This window comes from Tursiops truncatus, chromosome 13 (assembly GCF_011762595.2).
Source record: "Tursiops truncatus isolate mTurTru1 chromosome 13, mTurTru1.mat.Y, whole genome shotgun sequence".
In the NCBI taxonomy this organism is placed as follows: domain Eukaryota; kingdom Metazoa; phylum Chordata; class Mammalia; order Artiodactyla; family Delphinidae; genus Tursiops; species Tursiops truncatus.
In genome coordinates, this window is record NC_047046.1 from 73,698,183 (window position 1) to 73,721,378 (window position 23,196).

Here is a 23,196-nt window from a genome sequence, read left to right on the forward strand (position 1 = left end):
GATATACATTGTTTATGGACTCCAAAGGGTGAACATTTTTGACAGGGATCTTCAGAATGAAACAAAATGGAAAAAAGCAATCCTGGATGAAGGCCCACACATGTGCCAACTAGCCTGTGGCTACACTGTATTTATTTTACAGTGAGAATCCATTCTGAGTAAGCCTATTTCCATACCTTCAATATTCCTATATTTAATTGTGCTATTCCCTGAAGGTCTGCAGGAAAGTTTCTGCCTGTGACACATACTGGGGTTGGCTCTCTCTTCACTCAATCTGATCCACTTTCCCTTGCTTTGTTCTTATTATAGAGAATAGGAAGCTAAAATCCCACTTGACACTCTTGCAACTAGGGTGGCTGTGTGATAGAGCCTGGTCCTTGAGGGATAAGAAGTCTACTAGAAACCTCTGGGAAAGCCTCTGTTTTTGGATACAGATGACTCCTTTTTCTGATTTCGTTCGTCATCTTCCTCCTGGGGAAATGGTCTTGATTGGCAGAGCTTCCTAAGCAACTTGAAACCATTAGGAAGAGGCCACTATCTTTGAGCTGCTGAAAAAAAGCCAGCAACTGTCTACCTCATGACATCAGTATAAGAAAAAAAAATCATCACATGCTTAAACTATTACTAGTTGGGTTTTCTGTTACTTGCAGCCTAACACAACCCCTTCCTTATTCCTTTTTAAAAATTTTATTGATGTGTAGTTGATTTACAATGTGTTAATTTTGGTTGTACAGCCAAGTGACTCAGTTATACATATATATATATTCTTTTCCATATTCTTGTTCCATTAACAACCCCTTTTTTATAGTGTCTTAATAGAATTAGGCTAAAAGAAATTTTTCATCAATGATTTAGAGTGGAGGTAGCTATAAGACAAAGAGAAAGATGCAAGAAGAAAGGACAAATGACACTTCGAGACTGAGCTTAGGAAGTAGGGGAAGAAATTATCAACAGATTCCTATATGGGGTGAGGCCTCATCAACTTTTGTTTGCTAGTTGTATAGACAATAATTTTCGTACAAATGTGATTTCCTATAGAGGTTCAAAGAAGGCAACCCCAAGTGGGTGTTATACCTGTTCTGCTTGTATTGCTTCTCCATGGGGTTGCTCTTGACATATTAGACATGATATTTCTTCAGTTGGAGAAACTATCATGCACATTGTGGGATATTTATCATAACAAGCATCTGCTCATTAAATGCCAGTAGTGCCCATCTGTTATTTTGACAAAAAAAATGTATTCTCACATTTCAAATGCCACCTGGGAAGGTGGCCATGTGTCTGGTTGAGAAGTACCTTCTCACAGCATCTGAAACTGTGCCCCGTACATGCACAGTATTTGGTTAAATGGCTCATATTCAGAGGCACGCTGGTAAGCTAACTCTCAAAAAAAAAAAAAAAAAAAAGCCCTAAGTTGTATCCTTTGCCAATTTCTGTGCTGTAAATATTCCAAACCCAGCAATTTCATGTTATCTGTGGTTTAACCACTGGCTTGTAAAATTTCTAAATATTTAACAATTGGCTCTTGAGAGGTGGTAGGGCTAGCTCCAGCACAGCCCTGTACACATAGAAGTTCAGACTTGGAAGGAACTTAGGAACCCCTTGTTTTACAAAAGAAATAACACTGCAGAAGGTTTACAGTCAAATTTGTATATTTTGCTATGACCAGCCAGTCTTTGACTAAACAATGCCCCTATACATTTCTCAGGGAGCCTAAAGTGTTTAGTGCTTTGCCACTAAATAAGGATGGGTGATGGAAATGTCTTGGGTCACAGATTAGGTTACAAATTCATTTCTGGCACTTGGCCTTTGTGCTTGTGAAGGTACGTGTAATATGTGCACGTTATTTAGTTTAAACACAGAAACTTGCATTTATTTGATGCTTCCCATGATACCAAGGCTTAAAGGGGAGAGAAGAAATGTCCTCTCCAGAGGGCATGCTCTCCTGTATCTGCTGGTCTGCAGTAGGTAACCCAAGCCTCTGGCTGGAAAGGGAGGGAGAAGCTCCTCTTGGCAACCTGCATTCCCCTGAGATGCTGGGTCATCTTCTGTTGTTCAGGAGAGAGGCAGCACTTCATCTGCAGGGTCCAAATGGTTGCATCTGGGACAGCCTGTTGGCTTGCTGCTCCCACATGAAACTCTCCAGAGGAAGTGGAAGCCTTCCATTTTTATGAGACTAAATTTTTGCTGCTGTAATTGTCATTAGTTTCAGCTAGATGTACCCAGCTGTTTGACCTTTTCAGCTCTCCCCGCCTCTCACACTCATGAAATCAACACTTTCATGGTTATATCCAAAATTGTCAATTTTAGACCTCAGGTCATTCATTGATTTGTTTTATTTTTTAATAAATTTATTTATTTTTGGCTGTGTTAGGTCTTTGTTGCTGCACACGGGCTTTCTCTAGTTGTGGCGAGCAGGGGCTGCTCTTCATTTTGGTGCACGGGCTTCTCATTGCCGTGGCTTCTCTTGTTGCGGACCACGGGCTCTAGGCACGTGGGCTTCAGTAGTTGTGGCACGTGGGCTCAGTAGTTGTGGCTTGTGGGCTCTAGAGCGCAGGCTCAGTAGTTGTGGCACGTGGGCTTACTTGCTCCGTGGCACGTGGGATTTTCCTGGACCAGGGCTCAAACCCATGTCCGCTGCATTGGCAGGCAGATTCTTAAACACTGCGCCACCAGGGGAGTCCTATACATTGATTTAGACAGTAGCCTAGACACCATCTGTGTAGGAAGCTTCATTGCCTGGTACAGCCTGGCAGAAATTTCATGGGATTATATACAGCTATAGTGTCAGAGCCAGGACTAGAACTCAAGCTTCCCATTTTCCAGGTGTTAATTAACTAAACTAAGGTCATACAGCTAGTAAATAGGCAGAGCCTGGATTCAAACCTAGGTTGGATTACCCACTATATACACTTCCTTTTTTACAGAGAGGGAGGTAGTTCCTGCCAACTTGCTTTAATCTTTTAGGCATTTCCAGGAATCCCAAGAAAATAGGCTAGGCTTGATTTGGCCACTAGGTGGAACACTTAACCTAATGTTAATGTCTTTCCAAACCCTTTATGGATATAAATCTGAGGCACAAATGGAAAGAGCAGCAATTTCTCATGTATTTTAAGGTCACACCTAAGATTTAAACTGTTATCTAACATTGTATTGGAAGTCCTAGATGGAGCATTTAGGCAAGAAAAATAAATAAAAGGCATCCAAATTGGAAAGGAAGAAGTGAAACTGTAATATTTGCAGGTGACATAATACTATCTGTAGAAAACCCTAAAGACTCCATCAGAAAACCAATAGAACAAATTTAAAAATTCAATAAAGTTGCAGGATACAAAATCAATATACAAAAATCTGTTGCATTTCTATACACAAATAATAACTATCAGAAAGAGAAATTAAGAAAATTATCCCATTTACAATTGCATTGAAAAGAATAAAATACCTAGGAATAAATTTAACCAAGGAGGTGAAAGACCTGTATGTTGAAAACCACAAGACGTTAATGAGAAAAATAGTAGAGACAAATAAATGGAAAGATAATCCATGCTCATGGGAAAGGAAGAATTAACATTGTGAAAATTTCCATACTTCACAAAGCAATATATAGATTCAAAGCAATACCTATCAAAATTCCAATGATACTTTCACAGAAATAGAACAAAGAGTCCTAAAATTTGTATGGAACCATAAAAAACCCACAATAGTCAAAACAATCTTAAGAAAGAACAAAGCTGGAGGCATCATGCTCCCTGATTTCAAGCTATATTACAAAGTTATAGTAATTAAAACACTGTGATATTGGCATGAAAACGGACACACAGATAGATGAGTGGAACAGAGAACCCAGAAATAAACCCACGCATATATGACCAATTAATTTACAACAAAGTAGCCAAGGATATACAACAGGAAAAGGACAGTTTCTTCAATAAATTATGTTGGAAAAATTGAACAACCACATGCAAAAGAATGAAACTAGACCACTATCTTATACCATACACAAAATTATTAAAAATAAATTAAAATTAGATTTTAATTAGATTAAAATAAATTAAATACTTGAATGTAAGGTCTGAAACCATAAAATTCCTAGAAGAAAAGATAGATGGCATTCTCCTTGACATAGGTCTTGGTGATGATTTTTTGAATCTGACACCAAAATAAAAAGCAACAAAAGCAAAAATAAACATGTGGGACTACATCAAATTAAAAGACTTCTACACAGCAAAGTAAACCAATGTAATAAATATTAAAAGTGACATCAGGAAAACATAGGCAGAACACTCTATGATATAAATCACAGCAAGATCCTTTTTGACCCACCTCCTAGAGAAATGGAAATAAAAACAAAAATAAACAAATGGGACCTAATGAAACTTCAAAGCTTTTGCACAGCAAAGGAAACCATAAACAAGACCAAAAGACAACCCTCAGAATGGGAGAAAATATTTGCAAATGAAGCAACTGACAAAGGATTAATCTCCAAAATTTACAAGCAGCTCATGCAGCTCAATAACAAAAAAACAGACAACCCAAATCCAAAAATGGGCAGAAGACCTAAATAGACATTTCTCCAAAGAAGATATACAGACTGCCAGCAAACACATGAAAGAATGCTCAACATCATTAATCATTAGAGAAATGCAAATCAAAACTACAATGAGATATCATCTCACGGTCAGAATGGTCATCATGGTCAGAGTGGCCATATCATCATGGTCAGAATGGTCATCATGGTCAGAATGGCCATCATCAAAAAATCTACAAACAATAAATGCTGGAGAGGGTGTGGAGAAAAGGGAACACTCTTGCACTGCTGGTGGGAATGTGAATTGGTACAGCCACTATGGAGAACAGTATGGAGGTTCCTTAGAAAACTACAAATAGAACTACCATATGACCCAGCAATCCCACTAGTGGGCATATACCCTGAGAAAACCAAAATCCAGAAAGAGTCATGTACCAAAATGTTCATTGCAGCTCTATTTACAATAGCCTGGAGATAGAAACAACCTAAGTGCCCATCATCGGATGAATGGATAAAGAAGATGTGGCACATATATACAATGGAATATTACTCAGCCATAAAAAGAAACGAAATTGAGCTATTTGTAATGAGGTGGATAGACCTAGAGTCTGTCATACAGAGTGAAGTAAGTCAGAAAGAGAAAGACAAATACCGTATGCTAACACATATATATGGAATTTAAGAAAAAAAAATGTCATGAAGAACCTAGGGGTAAGACAGGAATAAAGACACAGACATACTGGAGAACGGACTTGAGGATATGGGGAGGGGGAAGGGTGAGCTGTGACAAAGCGAGAGAGAGGCATGGACATATATACACTACCAAACGTAAGGTAGATAGCTAGTGGGAAGCAGCCGCATAGCACAGGGGTATCAGCTCGGTGCTTTGTGACCACCTGGAGGGGTGGGATAGGGAGGGTGGGAGGGAGGGAGACGCAAGAGGGAAGAGATATGGGAACATATGTATATGTATAACTGATTCACTTTGTTATAAAGCAGAAACTAGCACACCATTGTAAAGCAATTATACCCCAATAAAGATGCTAAAAAAAAAAAAAGTGACATCAGGGCTTTCCCGGTGGCGCAGTGGTGGAGAGTCCGCCTGCTGATGCAGGGGACACGGGTTCGTGCCCCGGTCCGGGAAGATCCCACATGCCGCGGAGCGGCTGGGTCCGTGAGCCATGGCCACTGAGCCTGCGCGTCCAGAGCCTGTGCTCCGCAACGGGAGAGCCCACAGCAGTGAGAAGCCCGCGTACACCGCCCCCCCCACGCCAAAAAAAAAGTGACATCACTCATTGATATAATTGCTTAATAAACATACCTAAAGAAATGTTTCAGAAATCTTAGTACTTAGTATTATGCCTTGGGATAACACAGATACCCCAGAGAATGCTTCCAAGTTTTGGATGACCTAGAAAATTATACTATATAAGATTATATTATATAAGATTATATCAGCCATCATTTGAGGCAGCTATTCTACACCACTCTGAGGTGTTTCACGTACATTATATCATTTACCCACTTTAAAAAACCTAAAAAATACATTTAATTAAACATTGTATTAGTGAGAACACTAGGATTCAGGCTTTGGACTATCGGAGTGAAGGGAGTTTGAGTCCCATTTCATATATATAAATAAAGAATGCACTTGTGAAAAAAATTTATGTTGTCTATTCAATATATTTTGAACCTTCAGATCTTATTTAAGCTACCTCTTATTCAGGAAGCAAAGGCAGGCATGGAAAACTATTTTTCATACCGTCTTTGGTTGGTGATAGAGAAAGGAAAGACCTTGTGACCATCCTATAAGTCATATGGAAAAATGTGGGAAAATTTCAAAAATAGATGTTAGTTTAATAAAATGCAAACTAGCCAGTGATTTACAAAACACTTGAAACTATACACATCCTGATGATGAAGTGATATCTAAATTTTTTCCATCTTGCTGTTACGGAAGTATTGTTCTGTATTATAAAATGTCCATTTCCAGAATCCCAGCTTTGTAATTCAGTTTGGTCCATCTGTGATATCTGAGAGAATTTTTTATTTTTGAAAAGTTGTTTACGTAAAATATAAAAATGAAAGCAAAAGAAAAGGAAGGAAAAATCCATAGGAAGATATCGAAGAAAAGACAAGTAACAGGAAACTAAAAACCCAAGAGAAAGGGGTATAGTTCAAGACCTCAAAGAATATTTGAAGTATGTTACAAGTACATATGACTTGGGTTGGGTAAGGATGAAGGGGTTATTTTCTTCTTAGGGTGGGTAGTCTTACTTTGAGCAATTTTTTTCTAGGGTTCAGCATTTTTATTTTATTTTGTATGAGAACATGCTCAGAAAGTTTGTACACCAAACCCATAAAGTCAACACTTGCTCATATAGACTAACTACAAAGGTGCTTGATTTACTGTTTATTGAATGAGGGCAACGGCCTCAGAGACAAGTGGATCTCCTCCAAGGCCATAATTCTAAATCCTTAAGCTAACTTGTTGTAGAAGTGTCTTCTTTATTTAGCACATTGAGGAATACAAAAGGAGTATATATTGTATATATATAAGAGTATATATATATGTATATACTCTTATAAGTATATAAAGAGTTCCTGTCCTCAAGGAGCTTAGTTGTGCAATGAAGACATTCAAATATAAAACAATATAAAAGAGATAGTGAATTATAGCATGAAGAAGACAACCTTTGGATTCAGCATTTCTAGGTTTCCCAGCTTCTCCATTTAGTAACCACGATCTTGGGGAAGTAACCTCTGAACTTCAGTTTTCTCATTTATAAAATGGAGAAAACCATATATACCTCCATATGCCAAATGGAGGTAAAGGGGGTAAAGAGGTAACATGCAAATCATCTATTGAAATGAGAGCTAATATTATAATTAGTGGCCAGAATGTGGGATACAGACAAAGTTCTAGGATTGCACAGGGATGTTTACTTAGCCTGTAATGGTTTGAGGGTTTTCAATTTTTAGTAGGATTTTGAAAGGTGTGAGCTAAGGAAGGAGCTATTCTGATTATGGGGAACAGTGTGAGCAAAATATTGGAGCTTTATTTATCTAGTGACAGTAAAAAATGTAACCTTGACCAAAGTAGCTTAGGGAGTCCATAATTTGAGCCTGAACAATATGAAGAGACTTTGAATGCCTGGATGGCTGTGCGTTTAGGGAGAATGGCAGAATCAAGACCACCTCCTAGGCTGTGTTCTGCAGGAAGACTTAGGATTCACGCTCAGCCTCACAACACCCCTTTTCTGTCCTTATAGTTTTGTCTTTTCCAGAATGTTATGTAAGTGAAATCATACAGTATTAGGCTTTGGAATCAGGCTTCCTTCTCTCTTTTTTTTTGCCTTGTACAGTCATCTTGTTTCTTGGACTTTTATTGTTTTGTATTTTTTAACATCTTTATTGGAGTATAATTGCTTTGCAATGGTGTGTTAGTTTCTGCTGTATAACAAAGTGAATCAGCTATACATATACATACATCCCCATATCTCCTCCCTCTTGTGTCTCCCTCCCCCCCTCCCTATCCCACCCCTCTAGGTGGTCACAAAGGCTTCCTTCTCTTATAACACATTTGAGATTCATTCACAGTGCTGTGTGCATCGGTAGTTTATTCCTTTCTATTGCTGAGTAATAAATTTTGGTATGGATGTACCACAGAGTGTTTACCTATTTACCAGTTGAGGAACATTTGGATTATTTCCAGTTTTGGGCAATGATGAATAAACATTTCTGTAACGTTTTTCTGCATGAACTTGAAGTCTTTATTTACTCTTGGGTAAATACCTAAGAATGGGGTCGCTATGTCATACGGTATGTTTCATTTTATAAGAAATGGTCAAATTGTTTTTCAAAGTGGCTGTAATATTTTGCATTCCCACTAGCAATGTATGAGAATGCATCCATGTGCCCTTTTGTTTGCTTTTGAAAATAAACTTTATTTTTTAAGGACAATTTTAGATTTACAGAGTAACTGCAAAAACAGTGGAGTTCCCATATATCCCACACCTGGTTTCCCCTACTCTTAACATCTAACTTTAGTATGTTATAACTGTTACAGTTAATGAACCAGTGTTGATACATGATTACTAGCCGAAGTCCATTCTTTGTTGAGATTTCCTTAGTTTTCACCTCATGTTCCTTCATTGTTCCAGGGTACCATCCAGGATAGTACCTTACATTTAGTCATCATGTCTCCTTTGGTTGCTCTTGGCTGTGACACTTTCTTAGACTTCCCTTGTTTTTGATGACCTTTACCTTTCTGAAGAGTAATGGTCAGAGATCTCGTAGAGTATCCCACGATTGAGATTTGCCTCCTGTTTTATTTCATGATTAGACTGGGATTACATTTTGGGGGAGGAGGACCGTGGAAGTAAAGTAGTGCCATTTTTATCACATCGTATAAAGGGTGAATACTATCAACATGTTTACCATTGTTGATGTTGACCTTGATCATCTGACAGAGGTGGAATGTTCCAGGTTCCTCCATTCTAAAGTTAGTTTTTTCTCCCCTCTTTCATCTGTTATTTTCTCTATGTCCTGCATCATCAATTTCTCTCTCTACTTCATCTTGCCCTCAGCCTTAAAAATATGCTTCAGAACAATTATCAACCTTTTTGCTTTTGAAGCTTTAAAAACAACAGAATCTGGAAGGTTCTGATTTAGTTGATAGGTATGGCCGGCAGGCAACAGTATTTTTAAATTGCTTTCCCCAGGCCTCTGTCCCCTGGCCACCCTCCCCTGGTGAACTGCTGTTTATCCTTCAGGACTCACCTGTTGCTTCCTTAGGACACCTTCCTGAAGCCTTTCATCTAATCAGGTGCTCTCATGGATCCCTGTTCCTTCCCAGCATTTGTCGTATCTCTAAATCAGGTTTCTAACCCTCAGCACCATTGACACGTTGGGCTGGATATGTCTTTGTTATGGGCACTGTCCTGCACAGTGTAGGATGTTCTGCAGCATTCCTGGCCTCTGCCCACGAGATGCCAGAAGCACTTTTCTCCCAGGTATGACAACCAGAAATGTCTCTAGACATCGCGAATGTCCCCTGGAGGCAACCCCTATCCCCAGTCCCCACTGAGAACCACTGCTCTAACTCATTGGTTATTTTATATATAGTTTCTCTCTCTCACTGTACTGTAAATTCACGAAGAGCAGGAAAGCAGGTGCTTTTTCTCGCTTCTAGATTCCCAAGAACATACTACAGTGCCTAGTACCTCCCAGATGTTGGACAAATATTTGTTGACTAACTGAATAAATGACATGGCTAAGTAGGGGGTTCTGAGTTCTAATGACTAACTAACTAGCTAAGGTGCCCACAGGGGAGAAAGAAAGAAAGGAAGGAATATGTCTGAGCCACATTCATAGACTGAAAAGAGGGGGTTGAAATAATTAACCTTTATTGAATGCCTTCTAGGTGCTTTTGGTGCTTTTATATATTTTATATCACTTTACCTTCTTAACAACATGCAAGTATTTAATACTATCCTTATTTTATTAAAAAAATTTTTTTTGATGCGGACCATTTTTTTAAAGTCTTTATTGAATTTGTTACAATATTACTTCTGTTTTATGTTGTTTGGTTTTTTGGCTACAAGGCACGTGGGATCTTAGCTCCCCAACCAGGGACTGAACACGCAACCTCTGCACTAGAAGGTGAAGTCTTAACCACTGGACCTCCAGGGAAGTCCCTAATACTATCCTTATTTTAAAGTTGAGCAAATTGAGACCCAGAGAGACCCAGAGAGGTTCAATAATGTGCCTGCACGGGTAGAGCTGCCTCAAGTAGGCTTGTCTCCAACGCTGGAGGCCTTTCTGTTATAGACCATCTGTTAGGGGTACCATTTTCTAAACTCAGCCAAGAACAATCGATACCATCATAAACATTAATATTAGAGCAACATTAGAATATAAGGGGGACTTCCCTGGTGGTGCAATGGTTAAGAATCCGCCTGCCAATGCAGGGGACATGGGTTCGATCCCTGGTCCGGGAAGATCCCACATGCCGCAGAGCAACTAAGCCCGTGCGCCACAACTACTGAGCCTGCGCTCTAGAACCTGCAAGCGACAACTACTGAGCCCACGCACTGCAACTACCGAAGTCCACGCGTCCCGGGGTCTGCGTGCCACAACTGCTGAGCCCACATGCTGCAACTACTGAAGCCCACGCACCTAGAGCCCATGCTCTGCAACAAGAGAAGCCACTGCAATGAGAAGCCCGTGCACCGCAATGAAAAGTAGCCCTCGCTCGCTGCAACTAGAGAAAGCCCACACATAGCAACGAAGACCCAACACAGCAAAAAAAATAAATAAAATTAAAAAAAAAGAATATAAGGAATGGGGTGCTAGGAAATCTCTTCCCTCCCCCAGTGAGAAGCTCCCCAAGCTACTGGTTCCATGGAAGTGATATTCCCCAAGGTGAGATGGTGCTGGGAGAGAGGGTGCTGGTGGCAATGATTCTCAAACTTTAGCAGGACCACAGCTACTTGGGTGCTATTCAAACACGATTCTTGGGCTCTGCATGCAGGAATTCAGTTTCAGAAAGATGATGGAGGGACTGGGAGTCCATATGTTTAATAAGCAGTTCTGAGTGGTTCAGGTGCAAGTGGTCTGCACTCTACATTTAAAAAAAATCTGGGCTACAGAGGCAAGAATAACCAACATGAATGCAAAGGGAAGGTGAGAAATGAAGCTGAAGAACGAGAGGATTCAGAGTCAAGGGCTGAAAAGGCATGTTTTGCTTGGCTTTGTGTTCTGAATCTGACTGCTGCTACAGAGTGCTAGGGACAGGACAGGAAGGAAATATCTCTTTTGGAGCCCTTAGCGACCTGGTAGCTGAAAACCCAGACTGTCTTTAAACATAGCTTAGAGGAAAGGGAAGTAGGCCCAAATGTAAGTATTAATTTAGATCAGAGGTGGGCAAAGTAAGGCAATGGACCAAATCCAGCCCACCATTCATTTCTGTATAGTCTAGGGTGCTTTTGTGCTACAACAGATAGAGTTGAGTGGTTGCCACGGCAGACCACGTGGCTCACAATGCTTAAATATTTAGGATTTGACTCTTTACAAAAAAAGTGTGTCAATCTCTTCTTAAAAAACATTTAAAGTTGATTTACAATATTGTGTTAGTTTCAGGTGTACAGCTTCAGATTCTTCTCTGTTGTAGGTTATTACGAGATATTGAATATAGGTCCCTGTGCTATATAGTAGGACCCTGTTGTTTATCTATTTCATATATGGTAGTGTGTATCTGTTAATCCCAAACTCTCAATTTATCCTTCCCCCTCCTCTTTCCCCTTTGGTAACCATACGTTTGTATTCTATGTCTGTGAGTCTGCTTCTGTTTGTAAATGAGTTGATGTGTATTATTTTTTTAGATTCCATATATAAGCGATATCATATAATGTTCGTCTTTCTCTGCCCGACTTACTTCACTTAGTATGATAATCTCTAGGTGCATCCATGTTGCTGCAAATGTCATTATTTCATGCTTTTTATGACTGAGTAGTATTCCACTGTATATATGTACCACATTTTCTTTATCCATTCATCTGTTGATGGACACTTAGGTTGCTTCCATGTCTTGGCTATTGTAAATAGTGCTGCTATGAACATTGGGGTGCATGTATCTCTTTGAATTAGAGTTTTCATCCTTTCCGGTTATATGCCCAGGAGTGGGATTGCAGGGTCATATGGTAACTATATTTTTAGTTTTTTAAGGAATCTCCAGACTGTTTTCCATAGTGGCTGCACCAACTTATATTTGATGCTACTTATGAGTTTCAGATTTGAGGGTAAAGCTTTTTCTAATGAATGGAAGTTAGCACCATGGTGTCTAAATTTGTGTCATAAATACAAGCATAATTTAAGCTACAAAGCATATGTCACCAATGGGGTAGGAGGTCACTTCCCCCCTTTTTTTAGAGAATGTGTTTAGAATATAGGTCCTAAGTAAACTATTAAGAAAGTATCCTTAGGGCTTTGATTATTTGCCAAACCGTATTTGTATCTCACTGTTGCCCCCAGCACACGTGCCAGAGTAATTTATGTGGACAAAACCACATAACCACACATATTGCAGAGGAAGCTTCTCTGAAGAATACATTATCCTGTTATTGAAATGATTTTGAAGGGAGTTAAGTGCATCCCACTCTCCTTTCCCTAAAAGGTCAGACGTTTCTTTCAAAAAATTTCAACCTTCTGGTTTTCTAAAGATCAGCTAGTTACTTTGTTGAGAACAAGGGAAAATTGAGAAAATGCAGACAATCTCAGTCCTCTGCATGTCGATCCCATTTTTATAGCCTCTGTCTTGCTGAAAACCATGAATCTGTTCTTTTTTTGTGTGTGGCTGCTGACAGACTATACAAATCCTTGCCTAGAAATTGAGTCGCTTCCATAGTTCATTCACTGACTCATTCAAAATATTAAAGGATGCCTGCTCAACCCTGGACCTGTAGATGCAGAGATGCATAAAATGCATTCCCTGCTTGCAGGCTACCAGCAGCGAGAGACATGGAGGAATTACCTGGAAGACAGCCTCATATGTGTGAAAATAAAGCAACTATGGGAGCTCAGGGAAGGTCCAACCAAGGCTGCTTGATAGAACAGAAAGGAACATATGCTTTGTAGCTTAAATTGTGCTTGTATTTATGACACACAAATTTAGATACCAAGGTGCTAACTTCCATTCATTAGAAAAAGCTTTACCCTCAAATCTGAAACTCATAAGTAGCATCAAATATAAGAATCATGTTTAATTTCGTAATTTTCCACCAATCTTCGCCTAGTGGCTGCATCAGGTGATGTCGGTCAGGATTGAGCTCTGGGTACAATGTAGGACACCTGGGTGCTCAGGAGAAGCCTGGGATTCAGACGGCCTAGGGGAATCTTGGGTTCCTGGCATCTGTGTTTACATATGACCAAGGTCTCCCCAGGAAGGGTACCTGCAATCAGTTTCCTTAATAAGTGGGTTCAGCCCCCTGAGCTGGCACCTATTTCCAGACAGACTTATTTTCATGGGTGAGGAGTATAACAAGGTCTAAAGCAAGGGTTCTCCAATGTCACTGCACATTAGAATTACCTGTTGAGTTTTTAAGAGTCCTGGTGCCCAGGGTACTCCCTAGACCAATTCCATCATAATATCTGAGGGCAGGACCCTGACAGCTATAGTTTTAAACTCTTCAGAGGAGCCCAAAGTGCAGCTAAGTTTGAAAGGGCCGCTCTCAATCAGTGCTTCTCAATTACCCAGAGGGCTTGTTAAACTTAGTTTGCTGAGTTCCACCCCCAGGTTCTAATTCACTGGGTCTGGGGTAAGCTGGAGAGTTTGCATAACAAGTTCCCAGGTGATGCTGATGTGGGCTGGTCCGGGTCAGCGCTTTGAGAACTACTGCTTTAAATGAAAACAATGAAAAGGGGCGGTTGTTTGAGAGGAGAGGTTCACTCTGCCTCTTGAAGAGTGAGAAGCGGAGACCAGGCTGGAGATATCTCTGCAGTATCTGCTGTGTGCCTGTGAGACATACGTTCTTCGAATGGTATGTACACATCTTTAAAATGTCCTTGACTAGCTGGGAAAACACTGCTTTAGAGGGTCTCTTTCTTTCTTCCTCTTTCTCTCAATCTCTTTCTCTTTCAACCTTCTTTTCTTTCAATTTCTTTCTTTCTCTTTCTAGTTCTAGATAAGGATTTTGTTAAAGTACTAAAGAGCATTTAAAGGATTCTGGTGCAGTCAGAACACTTTTAATTTTACAGAAAACTTGAAATTTGAAAATAAGATGGTTTTTGCAAAAAGCAATCTTAAATGTTATAGATATTTCTGATGGAACTACCTTGTTGCTCTACAGGAAAAACTTGTAGCTAATAGCCCAAAGAACCATTCCACAAGAAATAATAGTGAGTTGAAAAGTAATACACACAGAACACGAATAATTAAATATATTTGACCCCTCTTTTTTTTTTTTTGCGGTACGCGGGCCTCTCACCGTTGTGGCCTCTCCCGTTGCGGAGCACGGGCTCCAGACGCGCAGGCTCAGCGGCCATGGCTCACGGGCACAGCCGCTCCGCGGCATGTGGGATCTTTCCCGACCGGGGCATGAACCCGCGTCCCCTGCATCGGCAGGCGGATTCTCAACCACTGCGCCACCAGGGAAGCCCGACCCCTCTTTTTTTTTTTTAAATTTCATTTATTTTTGGCTGTGTTCGGTCTTTTGTTGCTGTGCGCGGGCTCTCTCTAGCTGTGGCGAGCTTTGGCTTCTCTTGTTGCAGAGCACGGGCTCTAGGCGTGCGGGCTTCAGTAGGTGTGGCTCACGGGCTTAGTTGCTCCGCCGCATGTGGGATCTTCCCAGACCAGGAAACCCGTGTCCCCTGCACTGGCAGGTGGATTCTTAACCACTGCGCCACCAGGGAAGCCCGACCCCCCTATCTTGACGTCAGCAAAGAGGACTACACCAGTCACCTTCATCATTTATGAAGCAGTCTCTTACTGCCCCGAACTAATTTCTCCTTCAACCCACCTCCTATTTTAAAATGGGTGCTCAGACATTTATATTTTAAATTCCTTTTAGAAGCTATATTGTCAATTGAGTGAATAATCTCACTGTCCATGCCTCTTTAACATTGTTCTATTTATACACATCATTTAATGAGTGAAAGTTTCCCGATTGGCTTTTGAATCTCAGGCAGCAAGTCAGGACAGGAGGCACAGTCAGCAGCCAGGAGCTACAGTCCTTGTGGGAATCGGATACCAACTCAAGCAGGTATTTTAGGAAGGGAGTGAAGTCAGCTGGGCAGAGTCTGGAGAATTGAGATAGCGAGCTGGCCATATGCACCCTCACTTTGGATAAATGAATTTTGAATCCTCATCCTCTGAGAGACCAGTAGCTCTTGGATACACTGCTTTCTGCTTTATTTTAAAATTCTCTCAGAAAATTATTTCATCTTTCCACTGGACTTTGCCCACTTAGAGAACCCAAGAATACTTTAAAACTCCTTGCTGTAGAGGTTATGCTTTTATGACTAAAGGCTTTTACCAGAATTTGTAGAAGGCAACCTGTTTCAAGGAGGAAACACGATGGGGCAGAAGGAGTGCATGATCTGGAGCTGGTCATCTCTGTGGCTCTGGCCAGTTAACGAGCCGGTTTCCAAATGTGAGAGTCAACGTGTTTCCAATAAGCCTGCTGTGGCTGCAAAGTGGGACAATACAGAAGTGTCTGCTACAGGGTGCATTCTCAATCTGTAAATGCTGGTTCCTTCACTCCCCGTTCTTCGCAGAGTTTATTTCATTTAGCAAATGTTTACTTAGATCCTTCTCTGTGGTATGTTTTGGGAATATAGAGATGGGTAGGCATAGGCATACCTTCTTCAGGAGGACTTCATAGTCTAAGGAGAAAGAAATAAACAGACACTTAGAATACAACATGGCTAGTGCTACAGCAGAGGGTGCCTGTGGGGTAAGTGCTGTTTTAGGGGGAATTCCCTCCAGGCAGGCAGCCTGGGCAATGGGAGGGCCCACCTGGTGTGTTTCCCTTTTCTCAGGAATCACAGCTTGGTGCTGACTACTGTCTGATTCTGAAGATTGTTGCTTCTTACATTTTTGTCTAATTTTTCATTTGTTTGTAGTGTGGGGTGATTCTGGACTGTCTTCCTCATGGCCAAAGTGGATGTCCAGAGGAAGCATTTTAAAATAAATCCTGAAAATTCCTCAAACTATTAACATTTCTTCTCTGTAATATTCTCTGAAATATACAAATTTGGGGTATTTAAAAAAATAATTCCCAAGAGTATATAAGGCTTGTATAGATTACTGCATCTGCTCAAAGTAAGTGATTTACTTTCAGCCCGTGTTAGTTTCCTGGACTCATAATACAGCATTCATGGAGTCCTTCTTAGGGCCCAGGTGTTATAAATTTACTCCTAATAACATCTCTTTACAGAACATTACTCATGTAATTATTTAATTAAACATTCCCTTAATACTATTTTCCTAATAGATTTTAATCTTCATAAAGTCAAGCATCTACATCGTTTTAAATGGTGCCTGCCCCTCTTATTTTTATTCGTACAATATATGCTGAGAGAAGTTTAAAAATGCTTTTCTTAACTTTGAGAGACTATAGCCCTTTTATACTGATGGAAAAATTTATTGTGATATTAGTGAAGCCAGAGTGAGTAGGGGAAAAAATTCAAAAGATTCAACAACCAAAACAAAAATGGAAATAAAAATGAGAATAATAAGGAATAGCTAAAGCCCACAGTAGTTGGGGAGCGCATTTCTAATAGTTAAATAGTGACACAGGTGCACATGAAGTGAAAGATTTAGGATTGAGTGTCGTGCGTGAATTTTGGAGCAATAACCAGCTGCTCTAAGGGACTGGAAACACTCCACACACTGTTCCTGTGTGGAGCTGGGAAGTGGCTGCTTCTCCAGGTTTGGGGATGGGGGAAAAGCCAGCCACGAAAAATCTGATTCCCTCTCAGATGTAAACACAAAACTTTTCTTATAACTCAAGGTATAGGAGACTCTCATAAAATAATCTATCGCTGCTGAAGACAAACTCGAATGAAAACCGATAAATCAAGGGAGGAAAACAGTCAATGCCGTATACATGAGTGTTAACTCCCTAAGAATCGGAAATACTAGAACAATTTGAAATTGGCCAAAAATATACTTAAAATAATAAAGAGATCTCAAATGAAAAAAAAAGATGATGAAAAAATAACAGGAGAAATTAGAAAATAAAGTCCTAGAAATGAATACTTGAATCACTGAAATTAAACAAATACTTGATGAGCTAACAGCTGACTAGATACAGATAAAGACAGAGGTTTGTTTTGAGTCTATATTGGAAGAAACTACAGTATCTAACAACATCAGGGGAGAGAGTGATGGAATGTATGAGCAGATATGGGACGTAGAGGGTAGAATGTACATAGCCTGTGGGGATGGGCATCGCGGCTAGCCTGTCGGAGCATCAGTTGTCCCAGTTGACTGTTTCCTTTGGCTGTTATAACAAAATACCACTGTTTCCTATGTCTGTTTGTTCATCATTACATCAACATCACACTGTAACTTTGTAATAAATCTTATCAGGTAGTATAGAATCTCCAACTTTGTCCTTCAAATTTGCTTTTACCATTCCAGGTTCTTTCCCTCTCCACGTAAATTTAGAACCAGCTTACCGATGTTCACAAAATACCTGCTGGATAGCTGGAATTACATAGACTATATAAATAGATTTGGGAGAACTGACATCTTAACAATTTGAGTCTTCCAGTTCTTCTTTTATTTAGTCATTCTCCGATATCTTTCAGCAATGTTTTAAAGTTTTCTTCATCTCAGTTCAATAACTTATTCGTATGTATTTGATATTATTTGATGCTATTGTATATGGTATTGATTTTAATTTTATTCTCCAATAGTTTTTTTTATTGTTAATATGTGGAAATATACTATATCGAGCTTATAACCAGCAACTTTGCTAAATTCTCTTTTTAATTTTGATAGTTTGGGTTCTTTTAGCTTTTCTAGGTATGTAGCCATGCCATCTGAATGACAGGCTTCTTTCTCTTTCCATTATACCATTTATATATTTTTTGCCTTATTGCATTGGCTAGGATCTCCTCTATGATGTAATTAGAAGTGGTTGTGGTGAATATCCAGGTGTTGTTTCTGATCTCAGGAAGAAAATTTGCAATAATTTTCTACTACGTGTGATATTAGCCATAGTTTTTTATAAATAACTTTTTTCAGGATAGTTCCTTCTAGACTTTGTTTGCTGAGAATTATTTTTAATCATGAAATGTTATTGATAAAATGCATTTTCTGCATATAATTTCTCTTATTCTATCAATTTGGTAGAATTAAAGCTACAAAGGACAATATTGGGACAATTGAGGAAATTTGAATATGGACTGTGTATTAGAAAACATAAATCAATCAAATTTGTTCATTTTGGTAATAGAATTATGTTTATATATAATAATCTAGTTTTTAGGAGGTATATGCTAAAGTTTTTACATCTAAAACTTATTTTAAAAATTATTCTGTGAAAATAGTATCTATCTCTATATTAAGAACATAAAAACATACACAATTGTACCTATCTATATACAAATATGGTAAAACGCTAACAGTTGGTGAATTTAGGTGAAGAGTATATGGGGTATTCTTTTTATTTTACTATAGGTTTGGAATTTTTCAAATAAAATTTGAGGAAAAATAAGCACGATTCAGATATCATAATTGATTTAATATTGAACATTTTCCATGTCACTGTAACATTTACAAAATCATTCATACATTAAACCCAGAGGAAACTCAATAAATGTCAAAACTGAATTTAAACAGACATCATTCTCTTTCCATATGAAAGGAACTGTAAGTAAAAACAATCTCAAATGGTTAACTAAAATCTGATCATTTTTGGATTAAAGTTTAGGTGAAAACTTTATTCAGAAATTTAATTATCTGAAATTCATATTATATTTAGATATGAAAGACAGTCGTAAAATTATACCAATTCTGACAAGCCAGTATTAAGAAAAAAATTCTTAACATTTGAAATATTTTGTTTTATTAGATAAGAAAGAATAAATAACGAGCTAAGCAAAATGTTCTAGGAAAGTAACAACAAACAACCTTTTTGCTTTTGCTACTTTAAATGGCTGTTTTCCTAATTATTCTCATGCTGCATGATATTCTGTAGTAGATCCTCTAACAATGGACTTCCTGTGTTTCACATTTTTACTATTACAAACAACGCAGAGCAAGAATATTGGCTAAAAATTAATTAGAAATAAAAGGTCAAAGTATAGATAAAAATTTTGACACTGTATGTGAAATTTACTGTTGAAGGGTATATACATGTGGTAGCGCCATCCCTTTTGGCACACCCTAACTACCAATAATGGAAAAGAAAACAAACATGACAAAGATAATCATGTTAAGTCAAACGTTTACTAAAATGGTCCTATTGATTAGTTTTTGATCAGATTGTTTTCTGATAGGTTGAGGCAGGGGAGATAGTGTGCTACCAGGACAAAAGCAGATTACAAAAGAGTACATATGTCTTCATAGTTTATATCACATTTTAAGAGTGGCTGTAATTGTCATTTTTAAGAGTTTTAATGAAGTATCATTGACATACCATAAATTGCATATATTAAAGTGATACAATTTGGTAAGTTTTGACCTATTTATATACCCTTGAAACCATCACCACAATTTCTTTGTGCTCCTTTGTAATCTCTCTTTTCTGTCTTTCCCTGTCCTCCCCTCGTTCTCTAGGCAACCACTAGTCATCTGCTTTTTCTCTTTTTCTCTAGATTTTATACAAATGGAATCATACAGCATGTACTCTTTTCATTATCTGCCTTTTTTCACTCAGCACAACCATTTTGAGATTAAGCCATGTTGTTGCTTGCAACAATAGTTCATTTCTTTTTAGTGCTGAGTAGTGTTCCATTGTCTGGATGTTTACCTGTTCACCAGCTGATGGACATTTGGGTTGTTTCCAGTTTTAGCTTATGAATAATACTGCTATGAACACTGGGAATACGGTTTCTTCTTCTTCCACCCCCTCCTCCCCCTCCTGCTCCCCTCTCCTCCTTTGTAAATGCAGAGGCGTGGAATGGCTATGTCATAAGGTAGGTATATATTTAACTTTTAAAGAAACCATCAAACTGTATTCAAGTGCTTTACCGTGTTTGCATTCCACCATCAGAGTATAAGACGTCCAGTTGCTTCACGTCCTCACCATCACTTGGTAGGGTCAGTGTAGTCATTCTAATAGGTGTGTAATGATGTCTTACTATAGTTTTAACTTGTATTTGCCTACTGACTAATGATGTTGAATAGCTGGTCATATGCCTATATACCATCCTCCAACAACAGGAGAGGACAGAACCCCTGGGAGCTGTAGACACAGGAGAATTCATATCCCCTTGCAGGCCTTCCTAAGTGATCATGAGAAAGCCTGGGGCAGGGAGAGATCCTGGAAAAAGCCTCCATCATGGTGCTGGTCCATCTGTGGCTAGCAGGGTTTCCGTACACTCCTGCTATCCCACAGTGGGACTGTAGTAACTTGTTAAGAATTTCAGCTGAACACTTCTTACCAGCTTGGTTTCCAGTATACACCACACATACAAAAATGCTCATGTCCTGTCTTTTTTTTTTTTTTTTTTTTTTTGCGGTATGCGGGCCTCTCACTGTTGTGGCCTCTCCCGTTGCGGAGCACAGGCTCTGGACGTGCAGGCTCAGCGGCCATGGCTCACGGGCCCAGCCACTCCGCGGCATGTGGGATCTTGCCGGACCGGGGCACGAACCCGTGTCCCCTGCATCGGCAGGCGGACTCTCAACCACTGCGCCACCAGGGAAGCCCCTTATGTCCTGTCTTTTATTGGACATATCTGCCTTTCTTTGGATTTGGGTGAGTTAGTAGTCTGGTGATCAGCTTTTTGGTGGGGTTTTAATAGCTGTGATTTTGCAAATTATTTAGCTTTTCTTTTTTTAAAGAAGGAGCACAATCTTTCCATCTTTTTACATCCTAATCAGAAGGCAGAAGTCAATAAATATCATTTGGATGAACGTGTGTGTGAAATGAGGAGAGGATGAGAGATGTTTTAAAATTGTATTTCATTACCAATGTTACTCTCCAAAGTTACAAATATATTAGAAAAAAATCATTTAAGTGGGAGTCTAAATACTTCAAACACCCAAACATTGGAATTTTTATAAAAGACCACTTTATCAAACAATCATCACTGATTTTATAAAATTCTATGGCAATAATTGAGGTGGGATCTTTCACAGTGGCAGTATTTGGTGATGGAATAATCAACCCACATGAAAGTGACTTTTAGTGATGTTAAATTAATTCAATTAATTAGTCAATTAATTGACTAGTGATGTGGAGTTTTAAAATAATTGCATTGTAATTATGTGCACATGGTAATTCTCAATTCCTTATGCTCTTCTGTTTTTATTGAAGTATAGTTGATTTACAATGTACATTGTATAATTTACAATGTACATTGTAAATGTAATTCACAATGTGATTTCTGCTGTATAGCAAAGTGGCTCAGTTATATACATATATATATATATTCTTTTTCAGATTCTTTTCCATTATAGGTTATTATAAGATATTGAATATAGTTCCCTGTGCTATACAGTAAGTCCTTGTTTATTTTATATAGTGTGTATCTGTTAATCCCAAATTCCTAATTTATTCCTCCACCCCCCCACCCCTTTCCCCTTTGGTAACCATGGGTTTGTTTTTTATGCCTGTGACTCTATTTCTGTTTCATAAATAAGCTCATTTGTGTAAGTTTTTTTTAGATTTCTCATATAAGTGATGTCATATGATATTTGTCTTTCTCTGACTTACTTCAGTTGGTATGATAATTTCCAGGTCCATCCGTGTTGCTGCAAATGGCATTATTTCATTCTTTTTTAAGGTGTGTGTATATATATATATATATATATATATATCACCTCTCCTTTATCCATTCATCTGTTGATTAACACTTAGGTTGCTTCCATGTCTTGGGTGTTGTAAATAGTGCTGCTATGAGCGCTGGGGTGCATGTATCTTCTTGAATTAGAGTTTTTGTCTTCTCTGGATATATGCCCAGGAGCGGGATTGATGGAGCACATGGTAACTTTATTTTTAGTTTTTTAAGGAACCTCCATACTGTTCTCCATAGTGGCTGTACCAATTTACATTCCCACCAGCAGTGTAGGAGGGTTCCTTTTTCTCCACACCCTCTCCAGCGTTTGTTATTTGTAGACATTTTCATGATGACCATTTTGACCTGTGTGAGATGATATCTCATTGTAGTTTTGATTTGCATTTCTCTAATAATTAACAATGTTAAGCATCTTTTCATGTGCCTGTTGGCCATCTGTATGTCTTCTTCAGAGAAATGTCTATTTAGGTCTTCTGCCCGTTTTTTGATTGGGTTTTTTTTTTTTTTTTGATATTGAGCTGTATAAATTTGTATATTTTGGAAATTAATCCCTTGTCGCTCACATCATTTGCAAATATTTTCTCCCATTCCGTAGGTTGTCTTTTCGTTTTGTTTATGGTTTCCTTTGCTGTGCAAAAGTTTATAAGTTTGATTAGGTCCCATTTGTTTATTTTTGCTTTTGTTTCCACTACTCTAGGAGACAGATCCAAAAAAATATTGCTGTGATTTATGTCCAAGAGTGTTCTGCCTGTTTTCCCCTAGGAGTTTCATAGTATCTGGTCTTACATTTAGGTCTTTAATCCATTTTGAGTTTAGTTTTGTGTATGGTGTTAGATTATGTTCTGATTTCATTCTTTTACATGTAGCTGTCCAGTTTTCTCAGCACCATTTATTGAAGAGACTGTCTTTTCTTTATTGTATATTCTTGCCTCCTTTGTTGTAGATTAATTGACCATAAGTGTGTTGGTCTTCTGGTTTTAAGAGACAGACTTTAGGTACAGTTTAATCTAGAACAGTTCAGGTCTCATATTATGAGTAAGTAATATTGTGTGTTACAGGGCTCCCAAATATATAAATGAAAGTCCTACTTAAGCTTTAAAACTCTGTACAAATATAAGAGTTTAGCATAATGATGACTGCCTAAACATAGTGGCTTTTTAGTTAGAAAGTTAACCATTCCTTAGCAAAATAGTAGG